The sequence below is a fragment of the Choloepus didactylus genome, chromosome 2 (assembly GCF_015220235.1).
Source record: "Choloepus didactylus isolate mChoDid1 chromosome 2, mChoDid1.pri, whole genome shotgun sequence".
Classification (NCBI taxonomy): Eukaryota; Metazoa; Chordata; class Mammalia; order Pilosa; family Megalonychidae; genus Choloepus; species Choloepus didactylus.
Genome location: NC_051308.1, coordinates 88,037,547 through 88,050,573, shown reverse-complemented (window position 1 = coordinate 88,050,573; position 13,027 = coordinate 88,037,547). Strand labels below are relative to the sequence as shown.

The 13,027-nt window shown below is 34.6% G+C and overlaps 1 protein-coding gene across 1 annotated transcript in view; it reads right to left on the bottom strand.

Moving 5' to 3' along the window:
• COP1 (COP1 E3 ubiquitin ligase) overlaps positions 1–13,027 on the bottom strand; it is a 301,460-nt gene that overhangs the window by 53,308 nt on the left and 235,125 nt on the right. The gene's annotated exons all lie outside the window — the stretch shown is intronic.

The following is a 13,027-nucleotide window of genomic DNA, read 5'->3' as shown; positions in this document are numbered from 1 at the left end:
ATAACTGGAATTAGAATTCCATCGTTACATTTTGATGGCATTATAAAAAAAGTAATATAAACATTATGGTTCATCTGGATAACCATAATGGTAAATAATTGTATTTCATACTCAAGCTTTTTTTTTTTTAATAGATTGAGATATATTTTATATATCATAAAATGTATCCATTATAAGTATATAGTGAAAAATGAAATGCTTTTTATTAAATTTACCCAGTGGAACAACCATCACCACAAATCAGTTTTAGAACCTCTCACTTATCCCAATAAGATCCTTCATGTCTTTAGATTTAGAGTTAATCTCCATTCCCACCTGAAATCCCAGGAAACCATAATGCTCTACAAACTTGCTTTTCTTGACATTTCATACAATATGTAGCCTCTTTTTCTGACTTTTTACACTTTGTATAATGTCTTTGAGGTTCATCTGTGTTTTAACCTGAATCAGTAACATGCTCATTTTTATTGCTGAATAGTATTCCAATGTAAAGATGTACCACATTTCCTCTAACCACTCACCAGTTGATGGACATTTAAATTGTTTCCAGTTTCAGGTTATTATGAATAATGCTGCTATGAACGCTCATATGCAAGACTGTGTGGCTATATGTCTTCAATTCTTTGTAGTAGATACCTAGTAATGTAATTACTGGGACACATGGTAATGTTATGTTTACCTTTTTAAGAAACTGACAAATTGCTGACTGCCTCATTTTACACTCCTACCTACGTAAAGTATGAAGGCTCCTATTTCAGACATGTTTTGTAATTTTTTCGACCATTCTCTTGCTATTTTCTTAACAATATCTTTTGAAGCACTAAAGTTTTGAATTTTGATAAGGTCAGATTTATCAATTTTTTTCCTTCAGGGACCATACTTTTGATTTTGTATATAAGGAATCTTTGTGTTGGTTTTATTTTTAAGTCTGGCTGTATATGGAGCTGTTCCTGGATCAGTATAGCTTATTAGTCAGAATATTTCCTTAAATACCTTGAGTCAGTGTACTGTATCTTCCACCCTTTGCTAAAGTATGTATGTGTTGGGGCTTGATTTCTCCTCCTGGTTACACTTGGTGTCAAGGTCAGTCAGAGGTGAGTGATTGGGGCCCTCTCCAGTTTCTCCTGGATATTCACACAGCCATGAATATTTGCACATCGTTCTACATTCCCATGGACATGTAAGAGCTTTTCAAAGCCCCCTTAAGATGCCCTGTTGCCCAGATATCCCTATTATATTTTTGGTTGGGCTCTTTAGTTTGCATCAACTGGCATTTCAGATTTACACAGTTGGATGTTAAAAAATTGTATGTGATTATTTTCAGCAACACTGTGAATAAGACTTTTTTGAGTGAGTGGTAAATCAGGTTGAATAGTGCCAATGTTCTGGGAATAGACTTTTATAGGAGACCCAAAAACCAGTCTTCCCCACGTAACAGCTGTGAGGATGCTGGCTTTCAAGGCTTCCACATCAGAGTTGATTCACTTTGATAATCCTGCCAGTATTTTTGTTGCTGCTATGGAAGACCATTTCCAACATTTGCCTTTATGTTTACTACTATATTTGTGTCAACTGGTTACCATAAGTGACAGCACTTAGCTTTTAATATGGAGGTACAAATGTATAGCTTCAATTTAAAATCTGGCATGTGCTAAAGTAAAAGTGGAAAAAAAATTATCCTGGTTCAATTGCTGTGCTTATGTTAAATTTACCAGTTATAAAGGTTAAACTTCTCTTTTGCAGAAATAACCAGTTGAAAAATCATATTCATAAAATAAGTCTTTAATTTCTCAAGTTATTTTATAAGCTTAAAATAATTTACTTAAACAGTACAAGGTAATAATATGCTACATTATCACACACAAATAAAAAATACAAAAGAATGTAATACATAAAAGATGAAGGTATAAAGTAAAGTTTAAATTATGTCACTGTGTACTGCACAAACGTTTTACAGTTACCGGAAATGAGAAAACTGTGGGAAAGTTGAATTATTATATGGTGTAGGGCACTACAGAAGGCAATCACAAAAGAAAATGACCTGCAGATCAGAACCAGTTCACTATGTGAGTGGTGACATAATTTTCTTTCCTTTATAAAGGAGGGGGTTCCTTATATTTCTGACATGAGAAGAAATAATCCTAATTTATCACCATTATGTTTTAAAATCTCTCAATAATTTGAGGAGTTACAGTACGATCCCACTTTTATTTATTTATTTTCTTTTCCTTCTAACTTTTCATTTTGGAAAAACATCAAACCTGCTGGAAATCTGAAAGAATAACACAACAAACACCCTTGTACCATTCAATCTAGACTCACCAATTGTAAGCACTTTGCATTATTTGCTTAACTGCTTCTCTTGATAAACACATAGGCATTTTTATCTCCTGAATATCTGTGAGCAAGTTTCAAACATCAGGATAATTCCCCTTAAAAAAACTTTAGCATTTAGATTCTAAAACAAAAAGACTTCTTATACATACACATACAATATCATTATATCATACTCAAGAAAATTAGTATTGTTATAATAATAATAATTTAACATGCATCCTATATTCATATATCCCCTCAGTTGTTCTTTTAAAAATGCCCTGAATAGTTATTTATTTATTTAGGTTGTTTTTTAGTTTCCATGTCTCTTTATTCTCTTACATAGAACAGTTTCATAATGTTGTTTTTGAAACATTTAGGACAGCTGTGTTGCACAATGCTCTACACATTTGAATTTGTCTGAATGCTTCCTCATTATTACGTTCAGGTTAAATATTTTTGGCAAGAATAACATATAGGTAGGTGATGGTCCTCCCTACTGCATCACATCAGGAGGCATATAATATTTATTTGCTAAATATGATTACTTATTTATATGACACCATAGCCTTGTCACTGTAAAAAGAGTTTATTTAAATTTTTAACCACATTATACCACTGCCAGAATCATTAAGAATAACACAAACACATTTTATTTTTTACACATCTAAATGTCAATTCCCAGAAAATAACCAAATAACCAAATTCCACAAATACTCTTTTCAGGCAAACAAGATTAATCAATACTTCATTCTTCATAAAAAATCAGTGCTAAATGACAAGCTGATGTCAATAATATCACCATCTATAAAAATAAACTATAAATGCCAACATTCTAGGGACAGACTAAATACTTTTAAAGGGCTGATTTTCTCTTTAGGGACCAGTTATATACAGTGAAAGGAACACTTTTAAATATTGTTTAATCTTTCTTAATATTCCCTTTTAAACAGTCTTTTTGATTAAAAAGAATATATCTCAAAAATTTCAGCTGACTTGTAAGACAAAATAATTTGGAGGCAATGATTCAAACCATACTGGATCAAGATGATTTTGAACTGTTGTCCAATATATTATCCACTAGCGGCATGTGATTATTTAAATTTAAACTACTTAAAAATAAACAAAACGAAAAATTTTGTTTTTCAGTCACACCAGCTACATTTCAAGAGCTCAATAGCCCATGAAGCTAGAACCATCATATTGGACAATGCAGAAACAAAACATTTTCTACTGAAGAGCTTTGATATAGAATAAACTAAATAAATATTTTACAAATTCCTAAAATATAGTAAGTAGCAATTCTATTTTCACAAACAGAAAGACAGTAGCCAAAACAGAAGGGAGAATAAACCCTAAATAGGGAAAATGGTTATGTTCATATATTTCAACTGAGAGCTAATCTTAACCCTCCTTTCCTTCATTTTTTTCTCATTTATGTACTCTCAAAGCAAGGAATGATTGCCATAATATCTTAACCAATCAGATAACACCTTCTAGAGAATGTGGGACTCAAATTTTCCTATAAAGGAATGTGAACTGTTTTATGGCTAGGGGAAATACAATATAAAATATTGCACCCCAACCCCAAAAAGATGTAATTATAGAAAGAAAAGACAATAGGTTGAGATATTTACTGGAGTAGAAGAAGAAAAAACTACTAGAAATGATGGGCCCTGAAGCGTTAAAGATAATCTGGAAAATAATTTTGCAATATAAAATTTTCTTTTTGCTATCTATGGTATCTTAATTATTCTTAACGGATCAGTACAAGGGAAATAAAGGGTTCAAGCTTCCTTTTTTAATGAACAAAACTGAAAGTTCTACTTCCTGCTATAGTTCCCTTCCTTACATAATTTTTAATTTAATTTGTGTTACCTTAGCCTACAGTAAGTCTGTTATTAATAATAAATTATTCTCTTTGAACTGAGATGTTTTATGAGGGCTACAAACTACTCCAACCTCTATGTCAAAAGTTAAAATTAGAGAAAAAATTTTAATTGAAATCTAAGAAAATATTTTATATATTTATCCAAAAAGGAACTTTCATAGCCTAATGATGGTATAATTATAACCTCCTAATATATGTACAATCCTTTTGTAGGAAAGCATAGGTTGTAGAATAAAACGAATTTCCAAGCATATTCAAATTTAATACACATGAGCACACACACATTCTTACTACCTCTACAGTACAAGGAAAATAACTATGAAGGCCATTTTATGAAAGTATCTGCTGTTTTTTGGTAAAACACTGCCAAAAATATAGCTGTTTTTATAGCTGTTATAAAGGAAAACTCAACTTTTGTAAAATCAGAAAAGCTAAAAAGCCGCCTTAATCTTTCATGAAAGTTTCAGTCCTGTTTGTGCTTCTGAAACTTTGGGATGAGGGAAATGATTCACTTTTTTAAGCTACTTTCTCTGAAAATATAAATAGTATTAGCATTTTATCTTTACGTTTTGAGTGGAGATGAAAAGGGAAAAAAAAAACTTATTGTTGGGAACTGAATCATGTCCCCCACAAAAGGCATGTTCAGTTCTCAATCCCTGTCTGTGGGTGTGAACATATTTGTCATAGGACTGAAATTATTAGTTAAGCTGTTCCCAAACTGAATGAGAGTGGGACTTACTACAATATGGCTGACATCCTTATAAGCAAAGGAAACTGGAAACAGAAGATACAGGGAAAAGGCAGAAGCTATTAGTCAATGGAACCTGGAAGAGAGAGAAGATGCTGCTATGTTTACTGCAATGTGAGAGAAAAGCCAAGGACCAAGGAACACCTGCAGCCAGCCCTAGAGTGCCAGTCTTCAAGTAGAAAGCACTGCCTTGCTAACACCTGGATTTTGGACTTCTTCTTGCCTCAAAACTTTGAGCCAATAAATTCCCATTGTTTATGTCAACCCATTGTATGGTATTTGTTTTAGCATCTCAAAAAGTAAAAACTTAAGTTTACAGAAAGGAAAGAGAACTTGATCAGAGGTGAAAAGTTGAAAGCAAAGGAAAACAGGAAGTGAAAGGATCATTTGATTACTGAGATGAAGCGTAAAGTTGCATTCACCTTGGAAAACCTGTATTACACACTCCTGTAAGCCTCCTGGCCAACTCCAGTGCATCAATCACTGTTGCTCAGAAAAAGTGTTGCTGAGTAATTGTGCTGGTTTGAATGTATTATGCCCCCAAGAAAAAGCCATATTCTTTCATGCAGTCTTGTGGGGCAGATGTTTTGGTGCTGACTGGATTTGCATGGAGGTGCACTCCACCCAACTGTAGGTGATAACTCTGATGAGATCTTTCCATGGAAGCGTGGCCCCACCCATTCGGGGTGGGTCTAAGTTGATCAGTGGAGCCATATAAATGAGCTCACATAACAGAAGGAACTCAGTGCAGCTGAGAGTGAACTTTTGAAGAGGAGCTACAGCCAAGAGGGACACTTTGAAGAAAGCACAGGAGCTGCAGATGAGAGACAGTTTGAAGACGGCTGTTGAAAGCAGACTCTTGCTCCAGACAAGCTGAGAGAGGACAGGTATCCCAAGTGCAACTAAGAGTGACATTTTTGAGGAACTGCAGTCTAGAGAGGAACGTCCTGGGAGAGAGCCATTTTGAAACCAGAACTTTGGAGCAGATGCCAGCCACGTGCCTTCCCACCTAACAGAGGTTTTCCGGACACCACTGGCCATCCTCCAGTGAAGGTACCCGATTGCTGATGTGTTACCTTGGACACTTGATGGTCTTAAGACTGTAACTGTGTAGCCAAATACAACCCCTTTTATAAAAGCCAATCCATCTCTGGTGTTTTGCATTAGCAAACTAGAACAGTACTAAATTAGCTACTTAATTATTTACTATTATTTCAGCAACAGAGGTGATGCTGCCTAATTATAACCTTTCCTTCCAATTAAACAGAAGTCATTACCACAACAGTTGGTTACATTTTGTAATCACAATTTTTTTTAGGGCATAGGAACATTTAGAAAAACAATAAAAATTCCATCTGCTAAAAAAGGAGCGGCTCATAATGAAATATTTTGAAAAAAAAAATTGAAATCTAAAGGGCCTAACTGAAACCGTTCCTCACCCATAGCCCTATGAACTTAAAAAGTTTACAACCTGAAATCCAAATCTAACTTTGGCTTTATACTCTAATACTTTTGGAAACAAAGTAGGCAGCAATTTTTCCCCCATTTATCACATTCTAAGCAATGTATATTAGTAATAATATTGTTAAGTACATCTGTTTATTGGGAATTTACTATGTGCAGCAGTAGAGGATACAATGAGGGAATACAATACAATGATTGGCAAGACCTGCTTTGTGGTGCTTACACTCAAGCATGGAAGCCAAGCATAACAAATATATAGTAAATAAAATAAATACAGATTGTATTAAGCGACAGCAATGAGACAGAGGAAAGGGAATGATCAAAGAATCTCCTCTAAATAGCGTAATAAGGCAGGCCTCATTAAGGATATCATTTTTAAGATGAGACATGACAAATGTGCAGTTGGCTTGTGCTAGGAGCCAGGGGAAGAGTGTTTAATGCAGAAGAAACCTCAAAAAGACCTTGAAATGGAAAAATGAGTGGTGCTTTCTTGGTGCAGAAGACCCATGTTTAGAGCACAATGAGAATGGCATGGAGAGTGATGGAGGATGAAGTTGGAGAAGTTTGGAAGAGGTCTAGGCAGGGGGCTAACTTTTTTTCTGATTTTTATGAACTCATTTGTAAACAGAATCTTCGGACATGTTATGGCCAAACTGAATCAGGGTGGCCTTAATCCAAAGTGACTAGAGATCTTACAAGCCGAGGAAACTGGACACAGTGGCAAAAGAAGCTCAGGAGGAGACTGAAGGAGATCTCCATGTGATGGAGGCAGAGACTGACCTTCAAGTCTCAAAATTGGAGAACAATAAATTCCTGTTTTCAAGCTCACCAGTCTGTGGTATTTTTCATAGCAGCCCTGGAAAACTAAAGCAAACACTCAGGTAGGGGTTTCCAGTAAGTAGAATATATGTGCCTGGAATTCTTGAGCTAAGTGTGGGTTTGTGATAGGATATAGGAGCCAGCTAGCTATACAGAATAATTAAATGGATAAAATAGGCTAGGGAGAATTTACAGAGTGACAAGAAGACAGATCACCAAATAATACCAATATTTAAGGGACAGTTCAAGAAAGACAACTTAGAAGTATAGATGAGAAAGGCATGAAGAAAATCACAGAGTACGGTATCTTAGAACCCAAGACAGAATAGATTTCCAAAAGTTAACTATCCTAAATGCTATTAACAGATCAAGAAGAGAAGGACTTAGATTTAGTAACACGGAGGCTGCTGTAGATCTTGGTGAGAATAATTTCCATGTAAAGGTAGGAGGAGAACCCAGACTTTAGTGAACTGTGAAGTGTACAAAGGGAGGCACTCTTGCTTTCTTTACTTTTTTTCAAAGGTTGGTGAATTACACATTTAAATGCTGATAAGAAATGCCGATAGGAAAGAATAAAAAAAGGTCAAGTACCTATGATTCAAGTGCATACAGCAAGAACTATCTGTATGAAACTTGTCACAAAGGTATGTTACTTATTATGCTGTGTTTACACATCCATTTTTATGTAGGAATGTTTTTTTTTTTTTAATTTTCTTTACCAGTCCAGGGCTTTACAGGTAAACAAACAAATTTATCCACTTATCACTAAGGACTGCATTTGCCCTTTCATTGTTTTGTCTGAAATAAACAGAAAAGAACTGCTGGTTTAGGAACACAAGCAAGTGTGTTGATTTTTAAGGTGTACATCAATTCCTAATGCCTAAAGTGTATAAGCACTAACCAAAAGTGGATACTAACTGTATATTTCTGTAAATATTACAGAATAATTTCCAGTACAAAGAATAATTTTCCTGTAGGAAACAAGAGAATCAAAGTCTGTTGCATCATTAATAAAGTAATAGTTGTTGATATGCCAAAATGATAGGGTAAAATTTTTGTTTGGAATGGATATGGGAATATCTTATTGAATAACTTACTGTTTAATGAAGAGTTAATTACATTTACTAAAGTAAGAATAAAAAAAGTATTACAAATGAGTCAATGATTTAAATATAGTCTGTGACACGAACATTCTAGACTATTCCAAAAAAGCTAGAGACACAAAGGAAGCAGATTTAGTCTATATAAAATATGGCCAATCAGAGATGAAAGTGAATTTCAGAAATCCTGAGTTCTATTTTCATTCTTCCCAGCTGCCTGGAGCTTAAAAGTTCTCAAGATCCTAAGACTTTTTGATAGCACCATGATGGGGTTAGGAGGAAAAGAAGAGTTGGGGAAATCCTTGTCAGGTTTTCCTTAAGCTGGGCAAATAACTTTTGACTACTGAAAAATACACATTTTTACTGATTACTAGTATTAACTCATCTAGCTTTCATTATTAATTTTAATAATAATTGTATCATTTTTTACTTCTTTAAAAGCCTTTGAGGATATGCCAATATACCCCTTTGAGATCTGAAAGTTACTCTTTGGAAAGAGAGAACAAGGAAGTATAAGTTAAACAATACAATCACAAAGGGATACTGTGAAAGCCTTTTTTTTTTAGCATCTACTCTGCATTTGGTCATTGGATCACTGTTCATCATCTGAGAAAGAACTGGAAATTTTCATTGCTTATTTTATATTTTACCATATATAATTAAGGCCCTTGCTGCCAAACTAAATAAAACCTTAGAAAGACACATTACTTTTAGCCTGAAATTATATACCTTTTATTCTGTCACCAATCCACAAAAGGTATACAAACAATTGTGTTATTTCTCTAGTCACACAAGTAGCTATACACTGGATTAAGCCACAATATCAGTGGTTAAAAACAAGTAATAAAAGTCTCAGTTGAGAAAAAGTAACAGAAACACTTAAAACGAAGTCTCCCTTCCATAACTTATTTGGAACTCAGGTAATAAAACAGACTAAAGTGTAGCTATTCCAGTTAAGGCCCAGGTAGGAACTGGAGCCCTCTTTACTACACCTCTGTTCTCCCAATTTCCTTGGCCTTCCTTCTCAGCTCTCAACTCTTGAGGAATCTAAAGAAACAGACATTGAAAAGCATTGACAGTGTTGAACAAAAAGAAAAAAAAAAAAACGTATTAATTTATTTTATCTATTTGGTCCTGAAACACCAGTAATGTTTACCTGGTTAAAGTAACTGTTTGTGTATGTTCATGATTTGGTGGTTTTAATATCTCTGAAGGAAGAAAATGTGTGCTCTATAGGAGTTTCTCTCTTGTGCTGTCCTTTAAACAAGAATGCAAACAGGGAAAATACTGGTTAAATTTTCACACTCACTAACAGGACCCAATACAATGTTGTATACATAGACAATAGTGGCTGCACAACAATATCATTGTAGGCTTTATCACTGAAAAACGCAGAAAAATAGGTATCACATATAGAAGAAAATTAGTAAAAAAATGTGGTTTATGACTATAACATTCATTTAGAATAAAATAATCAATTACACAATTATAATAACTTTAAACTAATCTAAGAGTATCATACACAACAACTTACCTGTGGGTTTTCTTGCCATATTATTGCAATAAAGATTAGGGATAAACTTAAAGCGTGCAATTTAAAAATATTCACAGTGGCTTCTATGGTATTAAAGACACACCATCTGTGAACAAAACTTACTGATTTTATAGTTTGCCTGCTTAAGAATCAATTTCTACCCTTTGGTTCAACATAATAAAATACGTGCTAATTACCAGGCAATTTTGAGGATCCGTTTACTTTTACTCACTAGGTAATATTTTGAAAAAAATTAAATTATGAGTTTATAAATTGTTTCAAACATCATAAATCTAAACCTAGAAGCAATGGCTTCCAAATCTTAGCAGTTTTGTGAAATATAAGATCTGACATGTCCTGTACTAGAAATAAAAGTTCTATAAAACAGACTCTAAAAGTAGTACAGAATTATTTCCTCTAATTGGTCTACTTCACTAAGTTCATCTAACAAAATTAAACAGCTGCAAAATTATCTGAAAATACTAAATATTTATTTTGTGGGAATTACTTGCTTGAATTTTCACTGGTTTTTATTTTAGTCTCTTCACACACTTCTGTTGTAAGGTTTCAGTGCGAATAATGATAGGGAAAACTAATGAACATAGGAGATAGTTTTTAAAAATTTTTTAAATTAAAACAAATTTTTAAGACTCACATAGCCATGGAAACGTCATAAATAAGTCAACTGATTTATTTCAAAACCCTGGATAAGTTGTCTTAATTAATTGTAGTAGGAATGAACTGAAAAGGCCTAATTGGGACCATTTAATACCAATGACACTTTCTTTGAATATACTCAAAGAAGACAAATTCATTTTGGGAAAATGGCAAAAACCCATTTGGAACCAAGTCTAATGAACAAGGATGAAAATGGGTATTACATAATATTGGGGGGAAAAAACATTAAAAAAAAAATCATTTTAAGTGAATGACCCATGTGTGATTGAAAAGAATAAGCATTTCTCTGACAGATTCCATGTTCTATATATAGACATTAATTATGTTGTTTGAATCTCCAGTATCCTTATGAATTTCGGCTTATTTTATCTGAGAAGGAATATAAAATCTCATACTAAAATTGTGAAATCTGAACTTCTTCTGGAGTTTGTCACTTTTATTTAATATATTTTGAGGCTATATTATTACATAAATCAAGTTCAGATCTAGTACATTTCATTTGAAGCCATTCCTTCACTACACTGTTACTACATAAGTTATTACATCACTACATTGGGACTTTACTTAATCCTTTTTGTTTTGTTTTCTCTTACCTTAAGGTCAACTGTTTCCATTATCTATATAATTTCACTAGTTCTCCTAAACTTAATATTTCATAATACATCTTCTTTCATCCCTTTATTTCATTCTTCTCGTGTCCTTTAAATTAAGGTGAACCTGTTGTACCTTTTTTTAAATGCCATTTTACTGAGATATATTCACATAACACACACTCCTCCAAAGTGTATACAGTTGTTCATAGTATCATCATATAGCCGTGCATTCATCACCACAATCCATCTTTGAACATTTTCATTACTCCAAAAAGTAAACAAAAATTAAAATAAAAAAGAACATGCAAAACATTCCATTCCCCTGCTCCCTCAATTGCTCATTTACTTATGTATTTTTTAAAAACTCATTCATTGTTTTTTCAATTTTTTTTAACTTTATAAAAAAAATAAAAAACAAACAATAAAGAAAACAATTTCAAACAAAAACAAAAGAAAGGAATAAGAAAAAACAAATAACCTAAAATAACTATATTGCTTCCAACATGTTCCTACCTGTTCTAGTTTGCTAATGCTGCCGGAATGCAAAACACCAGAGATGGATTGGCTTTTGTAAAAGGGGGCGTATCTGGTTACACAGTTACAGTCTTAAGGCCATAAAGTGCCCAAGGCAACACATCAGCAATCAGGTACCTTCACTGGACGATGGCCAATGGTATCTGGAAAACCTCTGTTAGCTGGGAAGGCATGTGGCTGGTGTCTGCTCCAAAGTTCTGGTTTCAAAATGGCTTTCTCCCAGGACGTTCCTCTCTAGGCTGCAGTTCCTCAAAAATGTCACTCTTAGTTGCACTTGGGGTATTTGTCCTCTCTTAGCTTCTCCGGAGAAAGAGTCTGTTTTCAACGGCTGTCTTCAAAATATCTCTCATCTGCAGCCCCTGTGCTTTCTTCAAAGTGTACCTCTTGGCTGTAGCAGCTTGCTCCTTCTGTCTGATCTTATATAGTGCTGCAGTAATTTAATTCAGACCCATCCTGAATGGGCGGGCCAACACCTCCATGGAAATTATCCAATCAGAGTCATTACCCACAGTTGGGTGGGGCACATCTTCATGGAAATACTCAAAGAATTACAATCTAATTAACACTGATAGGTCTGTGCACATAAGATTACATCAAAGATAATGGCGTTTGGGGGACATAATACATTCAAACTGGCACATTCCACCCCCTGGACCCAAAAATGACATTATCTTTCCATATACAAAATACATTCACCCCATTACAATATCACAAAAACATAAATCATTTCAGTAACAATAGTTAAGTACAAGATCCCATCAAAATCAATTATAGGCGTGGTCAGTCCTAAGGCATAATTTTCCTTTAGCTGTGGATCTGTGAACTTAGAACAAGTTATGTTCTTCCAATATACAAAGGAGGGACATTCATAGGATAAATATTCCCATTGCCATAAGGAGAAACTGAAAGGAAAACAGGGTAAATAGGACCAAAACAGTTCCTAAAACCTGTAGGACCAACTCCATTAGAGTTCAAAGTCTGAGAGTCATTTACAGAACGATATTCCATCCTTGGGGCTTGAGAGAGTGGGAGTCTAACCCTTCCTAAGGGCCTTTTTGGCAGCCCTTTCCTCTCCAAATGCTGGGGTGAGTTACCTAACATATCCAAACACTGGGGAGACCACCTTCTTGGCCCCACCCTCCTCAAACATCGGGGCAGCATCCGGATTCCCTTCCATCTCTGGGGCACATGTTCAACCCCTTCAGAACAGTGGGGTGGTAGCCAGGCTCTCCCCAATTCCCTGGGAATGTGCTCCACCCTCTTTGGGGCCTAGGGTAGCAAAACTCTTCCAGAGCATTGAGGTGGAAGGCCCACCCTCGACCTCTGGGGCAAACTCACCCTTTCCATGAG